We start from the raw sequence: 27,510 nt of genomic DNA, 5'->3' as shown, positions 1-27,510 counted from the left end.
AACTGATCTGTTTGCACCTGGGGAGGGGTATTTTTGTCTCAGTGTTGAAGGTCACTGACACAAGTCAGGCAAGGTCGAGCTGCTCTGCTCTTTGCCCCTCTCCCCCCTCTTTCAACGCCTTTGTTTGCTCGTCTCTTCCCCTCACACTGAGCAGGGGTTGTGGCACAGTGTTCCTCTTTCTGGTGTGCCTTGGAGACGTCATTTGTGCATTCCCTGGGAGGGCTCAGTTCGTTACTTACAGAACGCAGGGCATCACCTGGGACTGCGCCAATTAGAGGGGTGTGGAGAGAAGAGGGGCGTGAGACTCCCATGCAGAACAGCAGGAGGGGTGCGAGAGGCTTCCATTCTACAGGGCAGTTCTTACACAACAGCGTGACGTGAGCACCACTGAACCCCAACATGCCCCTGCTTCCTTGGGTAGTATTTTTTTTACCTTCACAAACATCCCTGCCAGATGGCTGCCTTAAATTTGGCAACTGGAACTCAGGTGACCACAGTGTAATGTTTCCCTTCACTGTGCAGTGTGACTATACTGCATTACTTTACTAACTTGGTAACTACATAATATGACAATATATAACTAAGGCCCGATTTAGAGTTTGGCGGACGAAGTACTCTGTCACAAACATGGTGGAGTACCCTCTGCAGAGTCGGGGGGAACGCCATTGTTCCGATGACTGCCACCCTGATAGCGCCTCCGTAGCAAAGCTTAATGCAATGGCCCGACGGAGTAGGGGCCATCAAAGAAGGAACATCAGACCGCCTGCCCTATTTAGAGAGGATGGGACAAAGTTTATTTTTCTGCCTATCGCTGCAGTGCTTTTTGGTTTTCATTAACAAACTCCCGCCTTCGGAGTTTGTGTTAGAAAATCAAAAACGTTTGGACTGCAGCCGCCTTAAAGATGGCGGCCGAGTAACTTCACAGTACCATTGGAACCACGCTGACCTCATTTCCTCTGAACGCAAAAGACACACAATTGATGGACGGAATGCAGAACAAATCAAAACATTCTCCCCCAGTCAAGAGATCTTGGTTAAATCCATCGTCTTTTGCTCACCATGCCACCCCAGTTTAGACCTGGCCATATGCAAATCAGCTTTGACCCTGTGCCTCATGGGAACAGTCCAGGCCGAACTGCCAAGCCAGGTCCTCCCTGGACCGGAAACAAGCATCCTAGGACCGGTTTCGGGGTTTCACCCCTCTTCAGCCAGGATAGCTTGATTCCAGTGGCACATTTCTCTGAAGGCACAGAGAGAACTGCTGTACTTGGGTGGATTCAGCACTTGAGTGGATTCAGCACTTGGGTGGATTGCAGGACCTGGACCCCCTGCTGTTTGAGGCCGAAATGTCGAAGATCATGGGGGATTAGCTGTAAGAGAAAATAGCTTTGCTCATCATGGCTGCTGCAAGCGGTGTCTGTGGGGAAAAGAGAGAAAGGACTAAACTTGGCACATGTAGGTGAACACTCGGGAAAAGTTGTGCGCTGCTGAATAGAAGGCTGTGAGAAAGCAATATGTAAAAAAAGGCCTGATTTAAAGGTCTCTTGGTTCGCCACCCTGCTTTACAGGTGGGTGGGCCTAAGTATGTCGGCAACGGAGCCTACTTCGGCTCCTGCACTGACATGCTCCTCCAATGGCCCAATGGAGTACAGACTGGCGGATGTGTCTATAGAACACCGTCCACCTGATTTAGAGTGGATGTTGTTATACATGTTTTTTACTATTTGCCACCACCAGGTAAAACCTGACAGTGAGGGACAGTAAAAAAACATAATGACACCCCCACACCATAGGAGACAACAATCATTATACAGAGGGGTTAATTTGTTTTTGCTTTTTAAAAATAAAATCCCACTTTGGGATTTTTATTTTTAAAAAGCAAAAATGTTTAATACATTGAATGGAGCTGCCATGACGAGGTTTCTGCCAATGAGCAGAGATGCCCGTATGGCCAGTGGACAACCCTAAATGCGGAGTATGGGTACTCTGTCAGGGCGACGGAGTATTTTAATATGCCGTCTTGACGGAGTACACACCGTACTCCATGATTTAAGTCGGGCCCAAAGTTTTTCAGCGAATCACTAACACCAACACAGCCTCGTTAAGAGCAGTAGCTTCTGTCACTTTTTTCTACCTGAAACCTTTTCTTTCCCAGGTACTCACACTATTCACTATATAAATTTACAACACTCCATGTCTCTGGACGTTCCATTTTTTGCAAACTTTGAGGGATATCCCAGTAAGTGAAGTTTCTCATTTTGTTATCACAAAATAAATGAATAGATTTATATTTTACCTTCATTGCAGGGTATGGATTTTTTTTTCCTTCAGCCCTAGGGCATTTGCCCAAGGCAGTCTGTGTTCTGTAGCACTGGACGTTATCTGGATCCATAATGGCTCAGTCTTGAAAATATCGACTATTTACCCTCGTTCTGTGGGTGACAAACATTCACTATGGGGTTACAAGTCTGCTGTTCTTAGTTCTTGGCTTCGTTTCCCAAATTAAAAAAAGGTATTGTCTCACAAAATGAAAAAAATCTTTTCAGGCGTATTTCTTTCCTTTTATAATTCACTTTCTCAAATTGAAATATTTCCGGAGACTTTCCAGCTCCAATTGGAAACCATCTTTAGAAATCCGAGTTTGTCTGTGCCAACTGGGGATTGAAAACCGTCTTGTTTGAAGTTTTAAAATGTGTAAGTGTCAACAGAAGCAGGGCCTCTTGTGACTGTTTCTGGCAGTTCTTTCTGTTTGTGTCGCAGTTCTCCTCCGCCTCCTACAGGGGCAGCAATTTGCCACCGTCTGCTAGCTAATACTGCTGAACCCATCACCACCATCACAAAGGTGTCTGCATACCACCAGTCGGGCTCCCCCATTTTGTTTACTTCTATGTCCGGCCCATGCGGTATTTCCTGGAAACATGCCAAAGTTATCCCCCTGCTAAAAAAAACAATGCTAGATGCCTCTCAGCCGGGTAACTTTCGTCCAATACCTCTGCTCCCATACCTTGCTAAATCAAGGAATCCTACATTAATACCACAGTGACTCATTATTTGGAATCCAATTTGATTCTAAGATATGTCACAAAATGGGTTTCGCCCCAGACATAGCACTGAATCTGCATTACTTACAGTCACGGAGCAGTTACGGTCCACTCTGGACGAGGGCAGAGCCTCAGCACTGATCCTGTTGGATCCGAGCGTGGCCTTCGACACGGTCTCCCATAAGATTCTGCTCCATCGGCTTGAGGAGATCGGGGTCAATGGCCAGAACCTCGCCTGCTTCTCATCCCTCTTGGCCGATCGTTTCTTCCAGGTCTCGGCCCCTCCTTTTTCCTCCTGTGTTCACCCTCTACGCTGTGGTGTTCCTCCGGGATCTGCCTTGAGCCCCACTTTATTTAACATTTACATCCGCCCTCTGGCCATCATGGCCAAAGCCCGGAACATCCCGTGGGTGTCATATGCACATGACACCCAACTAGTGTTCTCCTTGTCAAGTAATTGTAATCAGGACCGGGTGAAACTCCAAGATTACCTTGTGGCCATTGCTGAATGAATGGCGGATAACTGCCTTCAACTGAATTCTTCCAAGTCAGAAGTGCTCCTGGTGGGCCGAGATACCCATCTACGGGGCAATCACTGGTGGCCTGCGACCCTTGGTACCCCCCCAACCGAAACCCGTAGTCAAGCACCTGGGAGTTTTGTTGGACGGCGCTCTCTCTTTTGAGGAGCACGCTAAGACAGGGGCCGTCACTTGTAAGCCAATCTTGGGACTCTTTGACGCACCTATTCAGCAGATGATCGTCCAATCCACTGTGTTGGCACGACTTGTCTACTGCAATGGGTTGTTACTTGGTGTCAAAAAATCGGTGACCAAAAGATTACAGCGGGCGCAGAACATGGCTGCATGCATGCTTTTTGTGCTACCTAAGTACTGCCTTGTCTCAGACCGTTTATGCTGACTCCACTGGCTACCCATAGAGCAGAGAGTCTACATTAAGACCCTGTGTACGACACACAAGATCCTGTATGGTCTGGGTCCGCATATTTTGAGCGAGCTGTGCTCTTTGTATGTCCTGACGCGAGCCTTGCGCTCTGCAAACCTGTATTTGGCCTGTTTCCCGCGGGTGCGCAGGGCAAGAGCAGGGGGGCGCTCATTTAGGGCACTTGCTACAAAACTTTGGAACTCAATCCCTCTTGCTGTTCTGTGCAAGACCATTGGGCCTTCAGGAAAACGATGAAGGCGTGGCTCTTTCGCAATCACTAGCTTCCTCGCCTTACCGCTCTGTTATACTTAGCGCTGGGAAGCCTCGTTACTCGGGCAGGCGTGCGCTCTATAAGTGCTCCTAACATAACATAACATTTTGCTTTTTTGGGCGTGATTAATAGCTTGGTGGATGGGAACTCTGTCACAAATGTAGTAGATTTTCAATATATAACTCCACAATTAATGCAGCTCGGTAGAACAAGACTACCTACTCCTAAAGCCAGTAAAACACTGTACATCTGACATGGAGAAGTCACACAGTGGCGGACACTAATACCAGGCTGGTTGATGGAGATGAAATGGTGATGTTTTATGGGATGGTGGCCTAGCCTCTGTCCGGGTCAGCAAAGTTTTACTCTGTTATTACCAGGCTCCTCCTGGGGTGTCTCAGCAGAGAGGCCCTAGCTGTAACGGGCAGACATTTTCTGTTTTTTTACTCTTATTTAGCCTGGATGGAAAAAGATTGTTAGTTTGGAAAAAGCTTCCTTGGGCCACACTTTGGCAAATGCCATTGGGTGTCGGGTAGGGGTGGCAAGGGCAGTGCTTAATTTGAGCCAGTGATCTGCGGTGCTCGGCACCGGCACTTAATTGTCAACAGCGGTGCTTGTGACAATCTGCCACAAGGTGACACTGTCTGGCTAATTTAGAGATGACCACAGCAACAGTCAATTATTAATATTACCTGCCGCCTAAGCCAATCTTATAGCTTTGGGGGTCTGAAATAGTTTGAATTGTTACTTGTAGGGGTGGGATTGTTAGTAGTTGTGTTGTTGCTATTATTGGCAGTATGGCAGTGTGTGGTGCAAGCTGTTGTGGCCTCCTGACGAGAGCCCTGGCGCTTACTGTTTTACAAATTAAGCACTGGCAGGGGGCATAAGTGGATGTGGTTTGGAGGGGTTAATGACTTCACAGAACAGCTCAGATCCTCCTCGCTGGGAGTTCCTGACTCCTCCCACCCCTACAGAAAAGTCAAATTACCCCAAGTCAGGCGTGACTAATACACACAGCCCTCTCTTTTTCTTTCATTCTGGCTCCTGCAGGACTATTTTAAATGAAATGGCAAGTATTAACCTGCAAATAATAAGACCAATATTATTGTATTGTATTGTAATTGCATTTATATAGCACTTAGTACCCCTGATGAGGCGTCAAAGCGCTTCTACGGCAAGTTGCACACTACTCCGGAACCCATAAAGGATTAGTGGTGAATTAGTATAGTGAAATATGAAATTAATTTGAGTGGTGGATATGTTAGTCAGTTATTTGGATTGAGAAGGATAGAAGAGGGAGGGACCTAGAATGTTTTTTTTGTGGAGTTTATAGTATGATCTGCCCACACCTGGCACGTGTCAGTAGAGATCTCTCCCCAAGGAGCCCCTCACCAGAGCTTCATCTCTGCCCCTGCCAGGAAGGGCCTGGGGGTGAAACCGCACAGACTCACAGCTGCATGGATTCTAAGAACGAAAGCAGAAGTGCACTTCACAACCCTGCCTACTAAGCACTTTCCACTGTTTGCTACTTCCGGCTTCAGCCTTCCGAGGGGAGCGACGAGGCAGAATGAAAAAGCACCCAGCACTGGGGCTGTCCCCGCTGCTCATTGGATCATGGCTCCCATCCCCCGTATCTCATTGTCCAATCCCCAGTTTTTCCACAGGAATTGTCACAGTGCTAGACTCCCACTTCTGATTGGATAGCACCGGTGGCCATATTTAGAGCACACATTCCATTGGATGAAAGAACATCTCCTTTCTTTGACTGGAACCAAACCAGAGATCATGGGACAAGGTGGGCCTGACAGGGACAAACTTCCCTGTGATTGGACCAAGAGCCTGGGTCCCCACCAACCACGCTTCTGAAAGCTAAAGACGTGGCAACTAGTTTGAGCTTGGATCAATCAGGGTTTATATAGCGCGGCTACTCACCAATGAGGGTCTAAAGGCTCTGTCTATCATTCAACCCACAAGTTAATGCTGTAGTCAGTGGCATTAACTGACAACCTTTCTTGCTCAGAAAGAACCTCATGTTTATGCAATCAGACCATTGAATGCAGCTGACAAGAGCCCCCACTAATGGGGTGGGGCAGACCCCACTGACCATCTGGGCCCCCCTTGACCTGCTGCAGGGGCTATCAATGTAACAAACTTTCCACAAACCATGGATACAGACCCAGAAAGAGGGGGCGTGCCCCTCTCAAGGGTCCTCAGTGCCATCCTGAGTGACAAAAGGGGTTTAGTATATCGCAGTAAGCCCTTGCGGTTGCAAACCCAGTGATTTGGAAATTCAGGGTTTGCAACCCCAAAAAGGGCTTTGTTCATCTGGCCTGAGACTGTCTGGTGGTCAGTGAAATACTCTAAAGACCTCCAACAATTCCCCTAACATAACCCAAAGGCCAGCTCAACCCCTTAACTTAGCCGAGGCGAAGAAACCTTACACATAGCAACGTCACATCTTCTAAGAGAAGGTGCTCCGAGGTCTGCGACATGCAAAGATTCATCCCTGAGAACTTCTGAGACCACAAACACCTCCAGGGCCTCGCCTCAAAAGCACCACAAAAGACCACGCAAAAACAGGAACAAGGCTTGTGATGCGCACGTGCACCGGAAGGAACAAGAGGCTACATGACCAAGAAACGAATGGCTCAGAATGGAATCCCTTGAGGTGAAATCCATGCTGCCCTTGCACAGAGGGACATTTTAAAGTTGGTATATACATTAATCTGTACATTAGACAACACTGATCCAGCACGCCAACCATTAACAAATAGTATCTTACGCTCGCATCCTCGTGCGCGGACAAAGGAATAGGAGCGGTTGTAATTAAGATTACCAATGTAATCCAGACATTACTAATGGAAAGCCCTAGTACAGAGTGCGGGTGAGCTGCTGGTGGTTCTTGATGCTCTGCAGCAGCCCTGATGCCTGCGTAGCTTCGCACAGTCCCTACTGAGAAGCTTTCTCCATTTTGGATTGGGGATCAGTGTTGAGTCTGCCATAGGCCTCTAGTGATGCTGTGGTCATGCTGGAGACGGCTGAATATGGAATGCTGTGCTACGGAGTCCCACCAGGGACATCTAGAGAGCGTCATAAGGTGGCAGGCGGGGCCATTTTCTGACAGTACCCCCCACAGGCCGTGACTGCCTGTGGTCACCTTACACCGCCCTTGGGGCCTGCACAGGCTGCAAACATGTTATACCACCCTAGGGGCGTGCATTGGATATAAACACCTTACGCCTTCCTTGGGCCTGTGTTGGCTGTGAACACCTTACACCACCCCAGGGCCTTTGCTGGCACCGTACCCCACCACTGACCCTGCACTGTATTCGGCTGTGCACCACATACGACCCCCTGGGGTCCGCCTTAGCTGAAGGTGCCTCTCATTCTGGTTTTGGGGCTCCTCTGTTTTCGCTGAGACAAGTAGTGGTACAGACAGTGCTTAATCTGAGCCAGTGGTTTCCGGTGCTTGCCACCGGCACTTAATTGTCAACACCAGAACTTATGACAGATGCCACATGGTGGCGCTACTTGTGTAATGTACAGATGAGCAGAACAACAGTTGCTTAGTTTATTAATTTATTATACATTAAAAACAACCAATACCTGCTGCCCAAGCCATTCTTTCAGCTGCGGGCCTGGATTAGTCTGAATTGTCACTCTTGCCGGAGTGCGCTGGTTGGTAGTTGTGTTGGTGCTGTCATTGGTAGCGCCGGCAGGGGCAATGGGTGGAGCAAACTGCGGTGGCCTCCTGACGAGAGCCCTGGCACTTTTTTTTTAATACAAATTAAGCACTGGGTACAGGTCTTTTGCACAGGGCCCCAGAGTGTGAGAAATACCTTTTATCGCCCCCCACCCCCTTTGGCGCATACACACAGCAGCAATTGGCACTGCATACATTACAGATGCCCCTCCCCCTCACGCGGCAGACACGTTTTCTACTTGACGCTTTAATTGCAGAGTGCTGGGGGACTCCGCGCTCCCAGAGGACTAACACATGATCGCAGGCCCCTTACAAAACCCAAGCAATTGACAATGCCCTCGGGCCTTAGCCTTAGACACAAAAATCACACACAGGTGAGTGACTGACTGAGAACAGAACCAGGACACAACGCCTGTGTCAGGTCATCGCAGGCCGAATCTGACTCGGCACGACCCACAACCATCTGCACCAGGGCTTTAAGGGGGCCGGGTCCTGACGGTGCTCAGCACAGGCAGTTCTAAAAAGCAGGTGTCGAGATGGGTCTCTATCGGGCTCTCCATTTTTGCCGTCACCCTTAGGATGACAAATAAATCTTATCTCTGCAGCAGTGCCCCCCTTCATCCGTCTCTGGTGTAACTTAAAGAGACTTGTTATAGTTCTTTTACAGTCTCATCATTTCAGAACTGAAGCATTTTATATATTCTATAAAACGAAGCCATAGTTGTTGCTTATTTATCTTATGCAATTAACAACCATTAGCAAAGACAACACCCTTGGCTTGTTGTAGGTGTGATGTTACTTGTATTATATAACTGGGTGCAATGACCGAAGCAGCAAAACACCAGCCAGGTGGCACACTATGCCAAGCACAGATCTTTAGCTTACTTTTTAAGCCACGCCCTAATTACATTGACCACGCCCCTTTGAGAGACTGCCCAGTATTTTCATCCCCCTTAAAGCCCTGATCTGCACCTCTGATTCCTGAAAGTGCAACAAGTGTGTAACAGTGGCACAATGCGCAACGCACTAATGCCCTATATAATATAATATATATTGTTTTATAATTGCATTTATATAGCGCTTACTACCACTGACGGGGCATCATGGCATGACACAACATGACATGACCATAGTATTTTGAGTGTGGACAAGTCTTGCGGGTTCTAGGGAGTTCTGAGGAATATCACGAACCCGACGTGGTGTAGGAAGCAGGGGGCAGGGCCCATCCGCAGCTGGGGTACACACCCCTCTTCTCTGTTCCTCCACCGTTGCTCTTGTCCACACCTCATCAAGGTGCCTGTCTAAAACTTTAAGTCTTGAGATGTTGCCTGTACAGAATTCGAATCTTCTCTTTGCCTAAAATTCCAAAGTTTGGCTTTCTAGACACCCAGGGGTCTGCCTCTGAGGATCTGTCATGAAATGTTTCTTATTGGCTGAGGCACAGATCACCTGATCGCAGTTTCCTGATTGTAATGTGATGCGGGGCCGACTTTGCTTCTGAAGGCCTTGGAGGCGGTACAGAGGGTGCTAAAGTTAATCCTGAGTGCACTGGAAGCATGCAGGGATTGAAGGCCAGGCTGCAGATGCTGTATTTTCATAGGCTGATGCAGAGTTGGGCTTTGTAGATGGGCAACTTGTCCATAAAGTTTTTGGGTGAGTCCAGTGTAGACCAGTCAGACCCTTACTAGGGACCTCGAGGATTTTCCTGAGGAAGGGTAATTGTACATTAAAGCTACTAACTTGTAGTTGGTTAGGGGTTCCTTTCGCTAGGATGTTGCTGACGTAGACCAGGCTGAAGATCAACAAACAGTTTCCTCCGGTGTCTTCCGGGTGGGACAAGCATTATTCAGCAGGCTCATGACTGCAAGGGTATGTTGGCTTGGAACAGAGCTGCCGGAGAGGGGAGCATTTATCTATGCACATATAGAGATTGATCGAAATGGGGTTTCTGGTCGGTTAGGGTACGCAACGAAGTCAGGCAGAACCCACCACACTAGTCAGGGTAAGCTAGATTCAGGCCTAGGATAACCTGTGCTCACCCTCTGGTAGCTTTGGCGCAGAGCAGGCATGCTTATCATAAGAGGAAATGTGTCAAGTATTTGTGCAACACACACAAACACAGCAACATAATGAATACACCACAGAAAGACTCAATACACTTTTCAGAAAAATAGGGAATATTTATCTGCATAAAACAGGACCAGGCTCAGAGTCCTAAAGCCAACAAAAAAATACAGAGAAAAGTAGAAGGCAAAAGGTAAAACATTGAAGAAAAGACCACCCTAACGATAACAGGCCTAACGGGGTGCACTTGTAATCTGTGTAATACCAACTTGAGCGGGCACAATATAGGTTTCCACAACTAAGTTGTATGGCTCAATTTTCAGCCAAATATTTTTTACGGAACAAGATTTGAGGTAGAGGTGGAACGGTGATGCCTTTGGCAGCTGTTCAGATAGATTTGAAAAGTAGAAGAGACCATGTGGGGGTGAAACACTAGCGCATTTTGCATGTAAAAGTGAAAAGAGGAAGTGTTAGAACAGAAGGATGCAGCGAGAGAGGAAGAGTGGTGGGGTGGTAAATTGGTCACAACTGCGGGCATGCGGAGTCACAGAAAATGATGCGCTGGGCTGAGAGTGAAATGAGTGCTTGATGGTGAGGTTAGGCTCCGGCAGTGAAAAGAGAGCTTAATAGTGAGACGAGGGCATAAGAGAGAAATGAGAGCTTGATGGTGAGATGGGGGTCTGAGATTAAAACGAGGGCTTGATGGTGAGGCGAGGGCCTGAGTTTGAAACGAAGGCTTGATGGTGAGGTTGGGGGCCTGACCGTGAGGTGAGGACTTGACGCATAGGAGATAATCACTTATACTTGGCTATTGATAGTGGTTCAATACTAGTGATCAGCAATAGTGAATGTTGTAAAACCAGCAAGAGATCTTTTATAGATCACTATTGATAGTGGTTCAATACTAGTGATCAGCAATAGTGAATGTTGTAAAACCAGCAAGAGATCTTTTATAGATCACTATTGATAGTGGTTCAATACTAGTGATCAGCAATAGTGAATGTTGTAAAACCAGCAAGAGATCTTTTATAGATCACTATTGATAGTGGTTCAATACTAGTGATCAGCAATAGTGAATGTTGTAAAACCAGCAAGAGATGTTTTATAGATCACTATTGATAGGGGTTCAATACTAGTGATCAGCAATAGTGAATGTTGTAAAACCAGCAAGAGATCTTTTATAGATCACTATTGATAGTGGTTCAATACTAGTGATCAGCAATAGTGAATGTTGTAAAACCAGCAAGAGATGTTTTATAGATCACTATTGATAGTGGTTCGGTACTAGTGATCAGCAATAGTGAACGTTGTAAAACCAGCAGATCATTTATTGATCACTGTTGATAGTGGTTAGATACTAGTGAATAGAAATGGTGAATGTTGTAAAACCAGCAAGAGATGTTTTATAGATCACTATTGATAGGGGTTCAATACTAGTGATCAGCAATAGTGAATGTTGTAAAACCAGCAAGAGATGTTTTATAGATCACTATTGATAGGGGTTCAATACTAGTGATCAGCAATAGTGAATGTTGTAAAACCAGCAAGAGATCTTTTATAGATCACTATTGATAGTGGTTCAATACTAGTGATCAGCAATAGTGAATGTTGTAAAACCAGCAAGAGATGTTTTATAGATCACTATTGATAGTGGTTCAATACTAGTGATCAGCAATAGTGAATGTTGTAAAACCAGCAAGAGATGTTTTATAGATCACTATTGATAGTGGTTCAATACTAGTGATCAGCAATAGTGAATGTTGTAAAACCAGCAAGAGATGTTTTATAGATCACTATTGATAGGGGTTCAATACTAGTGATCAGCAATAGTGAATGTTGTAAAACCAGCAAGAGATCTTTTATAGATCACTATTGATAGTGGTTCAATACTAGTGATCAGCAATAGTGAATGTTGTAAAACCAGCAAGAGATCTTTTATAGATCACTATTGATAGGGGTTCAATACTAGTGATCAGCAATAGTGAACGTTGTAAAACCAGCAGATCATTTATTGATCACTGTTGATAGTGGTTCAATACTAGTGATCAGCAATAGTGAATGTTGTAAAACCAGCAAGAGATGTTTTATAGATCACTATTGATAGTGGTTCAATACTAGTGATCAGCAATAGTGAATGTTGTAAAACCAGCAAGAGATCTTTTATAGATCACTATTGATAGTGGTTCGGTACTAGTGATCAGCAATAGTGAACGTTGTAAAACCAGCAGATCATTTATTGATCACTGTTGATAGTGGTTAGATACTAGTGAATAGAAATGGTGAATGTTGTAAAACCAGCAAGAGATGTTTTATAGATCACTATTGATAGTGGTTCAATACTAGTGATCAGCAATAGTGAATGTTGTAAAACCAGCAAGAGATCTTTTATAGATCACTATTGATAGGGGTTCAATACTAGTGATCAGCAATAGTGAATGTTGTAAAACCAGCAAGAGATCTTTTATAGATCACTATTGATAGTGGTTCAATACTAGTGATCAGCAATAGTGAATGTTGTAAAACCAGCAAGAGATGTTTTATAGATCACTATTGATAGGGGTTCAATACTAGTGATCAGCAATAGTGAATGTTGTAAAACCAGCAAGAGATCTTTTATAGATCACTATTGATAGTGGTTCAATACTAGTGATCAGCAATAGTGAATGTTGTAAAACCAGCAAGAGATGTTTTATAGATCACTATTGATAGTGGTTCGGTACTAGTGATCAGCAATAGTGAACGTTGTAAAACCAGCAGATCATTTATTGATCACTGTTGATAGTGGTTAGATACTAGTGAATAGAAATGGTGAATGTTGTAAAACCAGCAAGAGATGTTTTATAGATCACTATTGATAGGGGTTCAATACTAGTGATCAGCAATAGTGAATGTTGTAAAACCAGCAAGAGATGTTTTATAGATCACTATTGATAGGGGTTCAATACTAGTGATCAGCAATAGTGAATGTTGTAAAACCAGCAAGAGATCTTTTATAGATCACTATTGATAGTGGTTCAATACTAGTGATCAGCAATAGTGAATGTTGTAAAACCAGCAAGAGATGTTTTATAGATCACTATTGATAGTGGTTCAATACTAGTGATCAGCAATAGTGAATGTTGTAAAACCAGCAAGAGATGTTTTATAGATCACTATTGATAGTGGTTCAATACTAGTGATCAGCAATAGTGAATGTTGTAAAACCAGCAAGAGATGTTTTATAGATCACTATTGATAGGGGTTCAATACTAGTGATCAGCAATAGTGAATGTTGTAAAACCAGCAAGAGATCTTTTATAGATCACTATTGATAGTGGTTCAATACTAGTGATCAGCAATAGTGAATGTTGTAAAACCAGCAAGAGATCTTTTATAGATCACTATTGATAGGGGTTCAATACTAGTGATCAGCAATAGTGAACGTTGTAAAACCAGCAGATCATTTATTGATCACTGTTGATAGTGGTTCAATACTAGTGATCAGCAATAGTGAATGTTGTAAAACCAGCAAGAGATGTTTTATAGATCACTATTGATAGTGGTTCAATACTAGTGATCAGCAATAGTGAATGTTGTAAAACCAGCAAGAGATCTTTTATAGATCACTATTGATAGTGGTTCGGTACTAGTGATCAGCAATAGTGAACGTTGTAAAACCAGCAGATCATTTATTGATCACTGTTGATAGTGGTTAGATACTAGTGAATAGAAATGGTGAATGTTGTAAAACCAGCAAGAGATGTTTTATAGATCACTATTGATAGTGGTTTGGTACTAGTGATAAGCAATAGTGAACGTTGTAAAACCAGCAGAAGATCATTTATTGATCACTGTTGATAGTGGTTAGATACTATTGATACTACTGATCGGTCCTGATGAATGTTGTAAAACCAGTAGTTGATCATCTAAAGATTACCGTTGACAGCTGTTTGAGACTAGTGATCAGCAATTGTGAAGGTGGTACAATCGGAATATATTATTACTTCGGATGCAGGTTCAACATTATTCGTAATATCTGTCAGCACTGGTGAGTGTTGTAAATCCAGCCGATGATCATTTATAGGTCACTATTGATAGTGGTTTGATACTGATCACACTTGTGAATATGGTCACCTAGAATATGAAATAAAACAACTCAACTCTCCATCGCACCAATGGTAGTAGAGTTAAGTGTTTTTTTGGCGCACTATTGTAGCTGCTCTGTGCTAGTTCCAACCCCAACTACAGCTAAACTGAAAGACAGTGGCTGGTCACTGTGAGTATAATCACAAGGAAGTGCACAGAAGCAATTGAGAGGAGTAGTTTGATTTACTCATGCCTGTGTTTAATCTAATGAAAATGAAGAAATGCAGTGACAGGCCGTTACTCAAAAGATGTTAAGCATCAGCAGTAATGTTCTTGTTTCCGTCATACTGTCATCTGGACTCACAGGACTGCGTGTGCAAACGTGTACTCTATCTTTTCATGTCCCGCCTTCACGCTGAGCTTTCCTCAGTCTGCAGATGCTGAAGCGGAGAGTCTTATAGGTCACTATTGGCTGACGTACGGCACTATCCATACTTGTTATTTGTACTGGTGAATATCATAGGACCAGTCACTTAGCCCTACAGATCACTACTGACGAGAGTTGGGCACTAGTGATACTAACACTATGTACTAGATTATAAGACCTGATTCACAAAGGTAAACTTACACTTTTGTGTAAGTTTACAATGCTTTGCTATTCACAAAGGTATTTTACAAGTAGTATCTTTATGACTGCGGAGTCTCTGCAGATAAAAAGATAGGACAGTCCTGTCTGTTTACCTTTGTGAATAAAGCCCTAAGTGTCACAGATCCTTTCACTGAACCCTACAGATTACTATTGACTGGGGTTGGGCACTAGTGATACAAATAATATGTACTGGTGATTATCACAGTTCCACACACTGAACTCTAAAGATTACTATTGACTGGGGTTGGGCTTTAGTTATACAAATAATATGTACTGGTGAATATCACAATTCCACGCACTGAACCCTACAGATCACTATTGACTGAGGTTGTGCCCTAGTGCTACAAATAACATGTACTGGCGAATATCACCGTTCCAGTCACTGAACCCTACAGATGACTTGTGACTGGGGTTGGACACTATTGACACAAACAATATGTGCTGGTGGCTATCACAGATCCAGTCACTAAACCCTACAGATGACTATTGACTGAGGTTATGCACTATTGACACAGATACTATGTACTGGTGAACATCACAGATCCAGTCACTGAACCCTATTGAGTACTATTACTGGGGTTGGACACTATCGCTACAAATAATATGTACTGGTGACTGCCACAGATCCAGTCACTGAATCCAACAGATTACTATAGACTGGGGTTGCGCACTATTGACACAAATAATATGTACTGGTGACTATCACAGATTGAGTCACTGAACCCTACAGATCACTATTGACTGAGGTTGGGCACTATTGACACAATTAATATGTACTGGTGACTATCACAGATTCAGTCACTGAACCCTAAAGCTTACTATTGACTGGGGTGGGCACTAGTGATACAAATAATATTTACTGGTGACTGTCACGGATCCAGTCACTGAACCCTACAGATTACTATAGACTGGGGTTGCGCACTATTGACACAAATAATATGTACTGGTGACTATCACAGATTGAGTCACTGAACCCTACAGATCACTATTGACTGAGGTTGGGCACTATTGACACAATTAATATGTACTGGTGACTATCACAGATTCAGTCACTGAACCCTAAAGCTTACTATTGACTGGGGTGGGCACTAGTGATACAAATAATATTTACTGGTGACTGTCACGGATCCAGTCACTGAACCCTACAGATTACTCTTGACTGGGGTTGGGCACTATTGACACAAATAATGTGCAGTAGTGAACGTCATAGATCTAGTGACTGAGCCCTCCAGATAGCTGTTGGTAGACACCGGATACTCCAGATAGGAGTGAGCAGCACTTGTGAGCGCTTCACACTCAGTAGGTGATCCCAGTTCATTAGTTTTGATAGAGTTTGGGTCCCATCGATCTGTTCTGGTGGGTGCTGTAAACCTTGGAGATCACTTTGACGTCTTGTGATGCTTGTAGCGCCGCGGCCTCAATGTGTGATCTTGGCTTCTCAGGATGGGGCAGGCTTGCTGAGGTCACACCATTCTATTTGTAGCCACTCTCCGTATCGGTCCGAACAGACTCTTCCGCTGAGCCCCTCTCGGTTGTCGCCTGGCGGGATGATGTAGCTGGCCAGGCCTTCCCCGGGGGCGGCCATCACGTCTACAACCCGCCCCCACTGGTGCAAAGAAGCGACTTCTCCATCTGAGTTCAGGGAAACCGAGCGCGAGCCAAAGTTTGCAAATGCTGCGGTGTGGGGGAGGGGGTCTGCCCAGTCTGGGACCTGGCTTTTTTTAGATTTTGATGTTTTAAATGTTTCTGAAAGAGCAGAGGTTCCGTGGGAGTGGAAGTGGGGGAGGGGCGCCACTGTTCAGTATCTCAGTAGGTACAAGCTAGGGAGCATTCTGGTGGGCGACTCCAAGATTGGTTGGTCTGGGGCTGAATCAGTCATATTGCAGAAGGTGACATGGGGTGGTCACTGCGACCTTCCCATCAGCCTGTAACGGCCGCCATTTCTTTAAGTAGCAATGCTTGTTTTCTTCTGATGGTGGGCACAGGCAAATAACACATGTATTTGGAAATTCCTAAATTTAGAACTCGGAGTTGAAATTCCGAATTTAGTAGCATATTTACTACACCAACTCCTCTTGGGAGAATATACTCTTTCTCCTAAACCAGCGTGTCATTTAAATTACGCTAGATAATTGGAATAATTTCAGAAAAAAATCTGCATTACTCTTTGATGCAGAATTACCAATAATAACACGATTACGCCTGCTCTCAGTACTAAAAGTAATATAGGGGAACACAATCATACCGCGAGAGTACATATAGCGACCACGAACAGCCACTCACTATTTGTGTTCCGCTGCATTTAGAATTATTTCTTAATGCAAAATGCATCCTCGTGAGGGTGTATTTTATGCTAAGAAAATAGCGCTAGATGCCGGGAGTAATTTGGCAAAAAAATCCTACCTCAGTAGCACATTTAGAACTATTTCTTAGCGCAAAATTTATTTTCACGTCCATTTTGGATGCAAGGTGGCATTTTGCGATAAGAAAATACCAATAAATGTAAGGGGTAATTTGGGAAAAATCCTACCCCAAGAGCACATTTAGCACGCACCCGCGGCTGCCCGTGCTCTCTATTCGCTTTCTGTTGCATTGGGCATTGTTTCTTAGCCCAAACTGCATTTGCGCACCAGTTTTGGACGCGAGGGGGCATTTTTTGCATAAAGAAACAGCAATAAATGCAGAATTACTCTTCTAACATAATTAGATAAAGTTTTGTCTAGTGGCAGCTTGGACTCCCCATAAAGTAGTGCAGAGAGTTATTATGCCGGCTGAAAAGAACAGACCTGCATTTTAAGTGGATAGCTGAATGGATGAATAAAGCCAGCCTTTACCAGTGCTTTAAAACAAATGAAATGTATGTGAGAGAGGGGCTATAGAGAGATGAGGGGCACTTTTGCCAGGTGGTAGTGAAGGAATCTGTGGTGGAGGTCTGTGTGGGGGAGTGGGGTAGAGGGGCGCCAAAGAACTTTGGTGCACCGGGCGCCCCCGCCTCTAAAGCTGGCCCTGCTATTAATCATAAGTTGTGGATGGTGCGGTGGGATTCCTAAACTGTGAATCTGAGAGTTTTAATATTGGCATCCCAGCTTCACACAAGTGTGTGATCTTGAGCGAAGCATGTCTCCCTGTTCATGGGAAGCCTTATTTGCCAGAACTGGGGCTAAGAATAGGTTAATTAAACCAGGTCTTAAACGTTATATAAAACTCCACTGCATCGAAGGCAGAAACTAAACCAGGGTCAGTTTTGGTTTTCTAGGAGTTTACAATAAAAAAAAAAAGTGAAACATTAGAGTATCAAAAAAGCAGAGACAAAAAAGTAAAATATTAAAAACAAAGTAGTGATAACAAATGCATGCGTTAGGGTAGTGGTTAGGGAGAAGTTTACAGCAAAGTTGAGGGCATGTTAGAGGCTGGGGCCCGAGTAAGGTACAGTGTGAGATATTTTAACATAAGATCCCATGAAAAGTCCCATGAAGAGCTCCCTTGAATCTTTCGCGGTTGAGCCCGCCTGGGTTCCTAGGTGCATCTGGGTGTGGACTCGATGATGACGCATGCCACTAACTGAGTCCCAGGGGGACGCAAATGTGTAGACGCGGCTCATCACAGTGTGTTCCCTCCCCTTTCATTGATTGGGGTGCATTTATTGGAAGCAAAGTGGGTGCACTTTAAGATGCTTCTGCCCTCTTCTTGAACAGCCTGAGAGGTGCCAAGGATCTTGGAATCACACAGACTCCTAAAAAAGGCCATGAAATGCAGCGTCACAGCATAGCCCTGGCCTTTCACTGGCCCGTGAAGCACAGCAAGGCCTTATGCAGTGTCCATCTTTACTAAAGCTCCTTGAGCCTCGGCAAATGGTAGGAAAGCGCTATATTACAATCCAGTCCTCTTACTAGTCTCTGTGAACTGTAGGCGCTTTGACAATCTGCTTCTTTGCTGCTAAGCGCTTTTCGTTACTCAGGATTCTTAAACAACGCCTTTTTCTCGAAGCCGCCTTCTATTTCTTGACAAAAAGAGTGCATTTTGAGACGGGACACTGGCTGGCCACTTGCTCCAGGGCACTGTTCAGGTGGCCTGTCCATTAACACCCCCAGGTCCAAACTCCTAGATTCTTGAACACCATGGACGCTTACTGCCTTTTTTGCTACTCACAATTGCTCACTGATCATTTCGGAAATGCATAAACACCAAATGCACAAGTTAGCAATATGCATACGTCATTTCCTTCCCTTTTAGGATATATGCATACATCAGCAGAGAGTATCTTCCACTGTTCGTGGTCTCCTTTGGGTACCTTTTGATGTTCTGTCTGGTAGAACGCATCTCAGGAAGCGAGGGGTCAACAAAATTTAAGAGAGCCCACCACCATGGATTGCATAGAGCTGGCGCTGAGGTACCCTGGACCAAAGATCAAAACCTGAATTGTCAAGTCAAAGTTGGGAAAATAAAGTTGATGAAAAGTCCATTTATGCCTCACTGGAGCAGGTTGGAGATCTGCGGTGGCTGTTCCTTTCCTGGAGTGGTTCCGATGCCGAAAATGATCGACTGGAACGTGGCCGCCATGAGTATAACAAGTGATCGACTGGAACGTGGCCGCCATGAGTATAACCAGTTATCGACTAGAACGTGGCCGCCATGAGTATAACCAGTGACCGACTGGAACGTGGCCGCCATGAGTAGAACCAGTGGTTTCAATTAATTCAAACATTCCATCCATTACTTTTTTTGTTTTTCTACATAGACCTAAATAGGATGTTTGTTGAAGAGTTGGTGGCTTCTTTTTAACATTCACAAAGTGGAAGGATTCCAAGGTGGCCCTTGTTCGTGAATGAGTTTTGCGAAATGCAATTTGGAAGGGAGTCCCTAGACAAGCCTCTCCCAAAGTACTAATTGGTGTCCATTTCTAAAGCAATATGCGCTTTGGTAAGCCATTACAGAATCTCAAAACGGGTTTACTGCATACCAAACACCCATCTGGAAGTGCAAAGCCTCTAGTTTTGCACCTCCAGGGCTGTGACCGCAGAATGGCTTCGTTCTTCTGGCCGCTTGGGCCCTCCAATCAGGCGATGGTTTAAAAAACCAGAAATGTTATCTGGCCTTGTTGTTTCTGTGACCATCCATCCACCACTAAAACAAGTCCCCGGGAGCCAGGAATGACGCACTCACATTGACAGTTGTCACGTGCCCTCCATCTGGGCACCATCTCCCCATATCTGCCCCTATAACACTGCCATAATCTGATTATATTCTTAAACAAAAAGAGAGAGGGGCTCAGTATAACCCAAAAGGAAATAGAGCGCCAACTTACTGAGAAGTAAAAAAAGTTTTTCCTTTTGGAAGAAACAATGTCAAACTCATTCAATCGCTCTACTCAGTCAGAATCCCCACATGAGGTCTAAACAGATCGCTCCAACCGGTGAAACACTTACAAGCAAGAAACACTAATTGTATCAAAGCAGACTATTTACTTGCATCTTAAAATATTTTCATAGAAGTACAATCAATATAAAATATACATTTCATTTTTTTTTTAAAAACAAAAAGACAAAAATACAGTTAAAAACACTTAACATATAATAATACAGGAGAAAAAAAGATAAAAGACAATAAACTTTGTCATATCGTTGTTAATTCAGACCCTCTATGGGCAACATGAAGTAGGGATTCCCTTCCCTATTTCCAATAGTTTGTTGGCCACTTCCAAATTTAACAAATGCACAATGCGTCGACGCGTTTCGGAGGCTTTCGCTGATTGCAGCCTCCTTCTTCAGGACAATAACTATTTGTTTCTCCTTATCCAAAAGAGTCACCTGTGCAAACGCACATGGGTGACCTATTTGTTGGATTAAAGTCTTGAGTGAGGTTGTGTCAATATTTCACAATTCCCCAAGCTGTAGGGTAACTTGTAGGTATAGACAAATTAAATTCTTTGTTGCGTGATTTTTTGTCACTTGGTCATAAAACAATTTTCTATACAGTCCGGTTTACCCCTCTAGGTGTTGTGTATGTTGATTGACACCGTTATTCCACCAAATGATTCGATAATCGTTCTACAACGGTGAATACCGCACCTCTTTACTGGGGGGCTGGTGGCATTCGAAATTCTTTTCCAACACCGGGTAAATGTCGCTCGTGGCTAAGACAGTCCAACGGCCGGCGTTCCCGGGTTGCCCTTCCGCGTCTGTAAAATCGCGGACAGCATCAAAGAAGACCTCATGTGGGGATTCTGACTGAGTAGAGTGATTGAATGAGTTTGACATTGTTTCTTCCAAAATGAATAATCTGATTATATTCATCTTTAAAAATCTTGGCAAATTCAGTGAGATAAACTGCAGCTCAAGAGGGGTTGTATCTAAATACAAAACTTAAAAAGAAAAACTGTAAGTAAAGTTGCCCCTGTTATGTTATGTTATCGGGTTTTTATAGGGCACACGGCTACTCAAGATTGTCCCGGCGCTAAGTGTGTCCTTAACCCCACTTAAGCACTGCTCATGACCTCACATGACATCACACGTGCAACCCAATTTCAAACTATACTGATGACATCACATGTGAAATCACAAGTATTCTGCAGTTCACGGTGTATCACTGACGCATACCACAACCGGCGACACACGATGTGCTACGCAAAACTTGATGATAAACCGTAAGTCTAAAGAGGGGGTGGTTTATAAAGGTCCCCTGAACCCTGAAAAAGTATTATGGTGCCATAATGTACAGGACTGGAGCTGTGTGATGTTTATTTTACTTTAAAAGTGTACACATTTCCATTTGTAGATATCAGTCATTCAATGAATGACATAAGTGTTGTTTTGTCCTCTGTTGCGTCGTATTGTGATGTGGCATGCCATGGTGTGTTGTACTGTTTTGGGTGTGGCATGGGGTAATACTTTACAATGTATCACTTTACATTTGTGTAGCACACTCTGCCTTTGGTGTGGCCTCACAGCGATGGTTATTGTTGAGATATTCATGGATGGGACATAAAGTCTGTGAGTTACACATCTGTAGTCCCTTCCTCAAGTGCAACTCAAAAGCAGGCTTGTACTGCAAGTGTAATGTTTATTTAAGTGCAGTGGCGTAGCAAGGTCAGGTGGTACCCGGTGCAGAATATTTCTTGTCACCCCCGGCTTGACAAAATGGCAAAAATATGTGTTTAAAACACAAATTTGTGCCATTTTGTCACCCCCCTCGGTGATGACACCCGGGGGGCCCGCACCCACCGTACCCTCCTTCCGACACCACTGTTTAAGTCTTTATTTAAATATAGTACCTTGGAGGTCTGCGGGCCGTGAGACAGTGTGCACCACTGAGGCACACAAGCAGCAGGGTTCAAGCACACTGAGTAACTTGTAATATCTAAAGTACTTAAAAATGTTAACATGTTTGTACTTTCTATGTGTAAAGCGCTCTGAAGTCTTTGGGCCATGTTTGTGCTACATAAAACTCCCCAAAACAGCCCAATTGAATGTAACATAACAGGACTGCGTGAAGGATAACATGTAACATATGAACATACCGTACCGTAATGTAACGTAATATACAGCGTAGAACATGATATAGCAGCACACGTCCCATACCATCCAGTGCCCTAATGTAAGGGTGACAGAAGCTGATGACGTAAAGTAATACTCCACAGAAGATGAGCGTAACATAACATACCGTGCCATGCATTACCGAACATGACCACACCTCACCACATCATATCAGAATGTAACATAAGACTGTGTAATGTGACCCTCGCGGGTGAGTAGTCGCGCTCTACAAACTCCTGGTTGATTGATTGAATGTAACAGGACTTAGCTCAGCGTATCCAGTAACAAAGATGCACAAACCGTGCCGCAGTATTCTATACCGTAATGGAATTCCATGTAATAAAACGCAACATAGCATAGGATAGCAGCATAAAATATCACACTGGACCATTTTGTAACATATTGTTGTCTTGCAAAATGACACAGCATAGCACGGCTTAACATAACACATAACATCCCATACAATAGTATACAATAATGCAGACGTGGCCCATGCAGATAAGAGCGGTGCGGCCGGGTTGGAGGGGGATTCGACAGGCGACCACGAGGGAAAATGAAATAAATAACCAGCTTTGTTCTCAAATCCTTGATGATGAAAGTGTTTGTTGGGGAAACATCCATTACAACGCAGTCATTACATCGCACTGCTTTTATAACGCGACTGTTACAACGCAACTGCCTTTACATTACATGTCACTTCAATGCATGTCACTACAACGCATGCCATTACAATGCATGCCATTAGAACGCATTCCATTACAGCACATTATAAGGTAAGTAATGGAAAATGTTAAGTTTTAGGGTGGGAATGGGTTTTGAGGTAGTTGGGAATAGTATTTTTTACCCCTACGCTATCCAGCACTTTCCCTACTGTTGCACTCACTGGAGTGGGAATAGTAATTTTTACCCCTACACTATCCAACACTTCCCTACTGTTGCACTAGAAATATTATGCATTGTAATGGTATGTGTTGTAATGGATTGTGTTGTAATGGTACTTCTAAAAAATGTGTTGTACTGGCATGCGTTGTAAGATCATGTGATGTAATGGTAGTTGTGATGTAAGAAACGCATTGTAGAAGTATGCGTTGCAATTGTTTGCGTTGTAACGTCATATATTTGTTTGTTGTACACACATGGCTCGCGGTGGCACACAAGATGGACCACTCGTGCTGTATCCCAGTTAAGAGTGTGGCCTCCGTTAGAGTGTGATGGGCAGCACGGCAGCCGTCTGGGTGCTTATGCATTGTAATGGTATGCGTTGTAATGGTATGCGTTGTAATGGTATGTGTTGTAATGGAATGTGTTGTAATGGTACTTTAAAAAAATATGTTGTAATGGCATGCATTCTAAGATCATGCTATGTAATGGTAGTTGCGATGTAAAAAACGCATTGTAATAGTATGCGTTGTAATTGTTTGCGTTGTAACGTCATATATTTGTTTGTTGTACACACACGACTTGCGATGGCACACAAGATGGACCACTCATGTGCTGTATCCCAGTGAAGAGTGTGGCCTCCGTTAGAGCGTGATGGGCGGCACGGCATCCTTCATGGTGCGGGATCCTGGCTGGGCTACTGCCCCACCAGATTTTTAGTCCTCCGCCTGCCCTGCTAGTTTCAGGTCGCAGCGCTGCGGAGGAGTTTGTTTTTGAAAAACAAAAAACGAATGACCTCGACACCCTGGGGTGTTGCTCTGTAGGGTCACGGTTACTCATTTCTCTTCTGGAAGGCCAGGGATTTCCTGGGGGCCCCAAACTCATAAACAAACAGCAGACCGTCTGCTCTAAATAGGGTGGAAGGCGCTATGCATGCATCTACACCGGAGGCCAGAGCGCCACCCGACGGCCAGTGTAGGACTTCCACGGGCGGAACCAACGGAGATGCTGACGGTGGCAATATGGCGGTGTGCCGCATCCTAAATAGAGCGGGCGGACAGGGTGTGTCGCCATGTTAGTGATGGAGACCCCTGGCTCCCATGGCATAAGTCGCGCACAATGACTTGAGAAGAAATAGCTGCGCCGGAGCAGGTTGTAGCCGTTCCAACAAAAAACATCACATGAACTGAATCAGATTGCAGCATACCCTCCATGTCTCACTGTGCGCGCGCGCGCACACACACACACATACATATTCTGCAGCACATCTCTCTCAGAGAGCTACATAAGCACTCCGCACATGCAAAAAGAACAATTGATGGACTGGAAACTGAATAATGTCAAACACTCACCCCAGCACAGAGATCTGGGCCTAAAGCCATAGTGTTTTTTTTTACTAACCAAACCAGTTTGGACCCAGCCTTATGCAAATCAATCTTGACCCTGTGCCTCATGGGAACAGTCCGGCCCGAACTGCCAAGCCAGGTCCTCCCTGGACCAAAAACAAGCAACCTAGACACCACACACGCACACTCACACACACCACTGCAGACATAAAGCACATACTCAAACTTTGTGCTTCACCATCACTGTCTCACAGCAGAGGTCGAAGTGGGCAGGAACTATTGCCCATGCCGCTTCTAGTTTCCAAAAGGCAAGCCTCCCATGTAATGTGATCTAACCAGACAACCTGTTTCTGAAGAGTGTGGTTCGGCCCTGACATGTCTGAGGCTGAGACGCGACCGAGCTGATAAGTTAATGCAGCGCCTTCCATGACCCACGTGTAGCGCAGGTCACAGGTACTAATCTCGGTCACAAAGCTCAGTGGGTGAATGCACCTGCTATAGCGGTCTATGTGCAACCTCTAGGGCTCGGGTTGTGAACCCGCGCAGCCGTCAGTGTCTCGTTGTTGAGTCAGGTACCCAAGTCTTCCACAAGAACACACACGCACTTCCTCTGTACAGACACACCGCTGCACGTACTCCGTGCACACGTGCACTCTTCGCTACAGAGTCCCTCTGCCGCAGATACACTCGACAGGCAGGGTTTCTGCTGCGCGCGCACTGCACGCACACACGCACTGCTGGACACACGCACTATGCGCGCACACTTTCAGAGGCACATAGACTCCCCCCTGGGTCTGACTTTTAATCCTTTGGGGCGCAGGGTCTCTCTTTACCTCTGAACGGCCCTGTGCGTCCGGTACACGGAAACCACACACAGCACACACGTCGATATTCTCACAGGCACGCACCCACATTTACACACACGTTGTGTACAAACACGTGCAAACACACACAGGTAGTACTCACAACACACCCAGGCAAGACGGGTATACGCAGCAGGCATATCACACAAACAGATTGGCACACACGCTAAAACATACACACCGATATTCTCACAGGCGCCCGCACATGACACATAGCATAAACACACGTGCAGAAACTGACCGGTGTTAACAACACATACAGGCAGACAGGTACGCACAAGCAAACATACGCACATATACACAACAGATATGCACACGTACGCACGGGTCAGTACACGCACCTGCCTGTGGTGTGGTCCCTTCCTGGCACACGCCCAGGGCGGGGCACGCACATGGGGGGGGGGGGGGGGGGGTTGATGCTACTCACCTGCTGCGCTCCGGTGCACCCCCACAGCTCTCCTCCTCGACCCCACGGCTTGTCCGGGCTCAGCACCCCTTGCACACTCCCAGGTGCCCGGACAGGTCTCCACCCACGCCGGTGCCACCCGGGCGCTCCCTGCAGACTGGCACGGATTTAAGTCGCCGACAATAACCCCCACGAAACTTCTGCTTTGCTCGTCAACTTGTTAATAGTGTTATTTGTAAAGTGATATCATATCTTAAGGTGTCTGTGAATATAACGAGAACACACAGAGACGGGGGCATGCTCGGGAGCCCCGGTGATGCCCAGAGTCAGCAGGAGATGCTGTTAGGGAGCGAGGCATCACCGAGCCGTGCCCCTTGGCCCCGCCCACATCGACTACTTTGCATGTCCAGGCCCGCCCCGTCCAAGGCCCTCGGGCTCAAAGGTCCCTCCCCTGCACACAGCACCTTGTGCTCTTGGCTACTTCCGAGAGGTCCCGTTCCCAGGGGCGGGGCCACCCACAGAGATTTATAAATATATGCATATATATCCGTAGACCCGGAAGCGCCCAAAAAGCCTCCCAAATAAGTTATTTATACACTAACACGAGTTCAGAAAGGAATTACGCGTACCAGAAGAAGGAATATCAAAGCAGCGTGCGCCCTGAAGCCCTGGAGGTGGCTTAGCCTACATAAATGAACATAACACAACGAGTAACCTAATATACAAAGTGCCGTAATATAAAGTGTATGACATACAACATATGAAATAAACGAGCACATGAGGTACACTCAACAAAGTATGGCGTAGCAAGCTAGAGCATACCAGAGTGTAGCATGAAATAGCTCAGCAACACATGATGTGAAATGTCTATTATTTGCACAGAATGAACTTAGCCAATAGGACCCGGACCCCCTAGTATGATCCAATCCCCCCCCCCCCCGCTCCCTAGTTAACCACAAACACCACTTAACGCTTTTAGAGTGTGGGTATAAAACGGCCATGTTTAATTTTCATAACACACATAAACATGACAATTAATAATGCATATTAATAACAAATATTGCATACTTTTATTAACCAATATTGACAATTTTAATATCTACAATCAAATCATAATCCTATCTTCAGAAATGAACATATTACTTGCTCCCAGCACCGAGGGGCCCTCCGGTTCGACTCTCCCAATTGAGAAACACGCAAGGCGCGACCCACCTGCGTCCTTGAGAGGTGGGCTCCAGCCCTCTGGACCTTGACCGCCATTACCTGTGGCCCACCCCTCTACCACCAGGCTGCCAAGGAGGCTATAAGGGGATAACCAGGGGCCGCTGCCCCCTGCCCTAATTCGTGACCTGGCGCCCTTGCCTCCCCAGCTGGTGTCCCCATTCTCCCAGCGGAGAGCTTACCGTCCCTCCCCTCAGTGCTGGCCTCAGGAGTATGTAAGGAGGACTCCCTTTAAAACCTTGCAAGTCACTGCTCTGTGGCCTCTTTACCGCAACAAGGGTGACCAGGGCCCAAAGGTCCTTCACCCTCCCCCCTCGTGAATAAGTTCTGTACAAAGGACCAGATTCCTCTGATCCACACGTCTGTTCCCATGTCCGATAAATGTATGCCATCGTGATGAAACTTCAGATCTCCAGTGATCAGTCTGTGCGGAATGTGGCACTGGCGGCCCCGACCTGTGCACAGCCGTGCCAATACCCAGTTGAGGCGTCTTACTGAAACGTTCAATGCCCGCGATCATACCCTGGA

The 27,510-nt window shown here is 45.3% G+C and overlaps 1 protein-coding gene across 3 annotated transcripts in view; it reads right to left on the bottom strand.

Annotated features, from left to right (window-relative positions):
* MEF2B (myocyte enhancer factor 2B) overlaps positions 1–26,068 on the bottom strand; it is a 101,417-nt gene extending 75,349 nt beyond the window's left edge. For all 3 annotated transcript variants that reach the window (XM_085638257.1, XM_085638259.1, XM_085638258.1), the window contains exon 1: positions 25,783–26,068. The gene's annotated coding sequence lies outside the window, so the exon portion shown is untranslated. The remainder of the gene's footprint in view (positions 1–25,782) is intronic.
* Positions 26,069–27,510: the final 1,442 nt, after the last annotated feature.

This window comes from Triturus cristatus, chromosome 12, assembly GCF_964204655.1.
Source record: "Triturus cristatus chromosome 12, aTriCri1.1, whole genome shotgun sequence".
NCBI lineage: Eukaryota > Metazoa > Chordata > Amphibia > Caudata > Salamandridae > Triturus > Triturus cristatus.
Note: the sequence above shows the minus strand (reverse complement) of the source record. Positions and strands in the feature narration are given on the sequence as shown.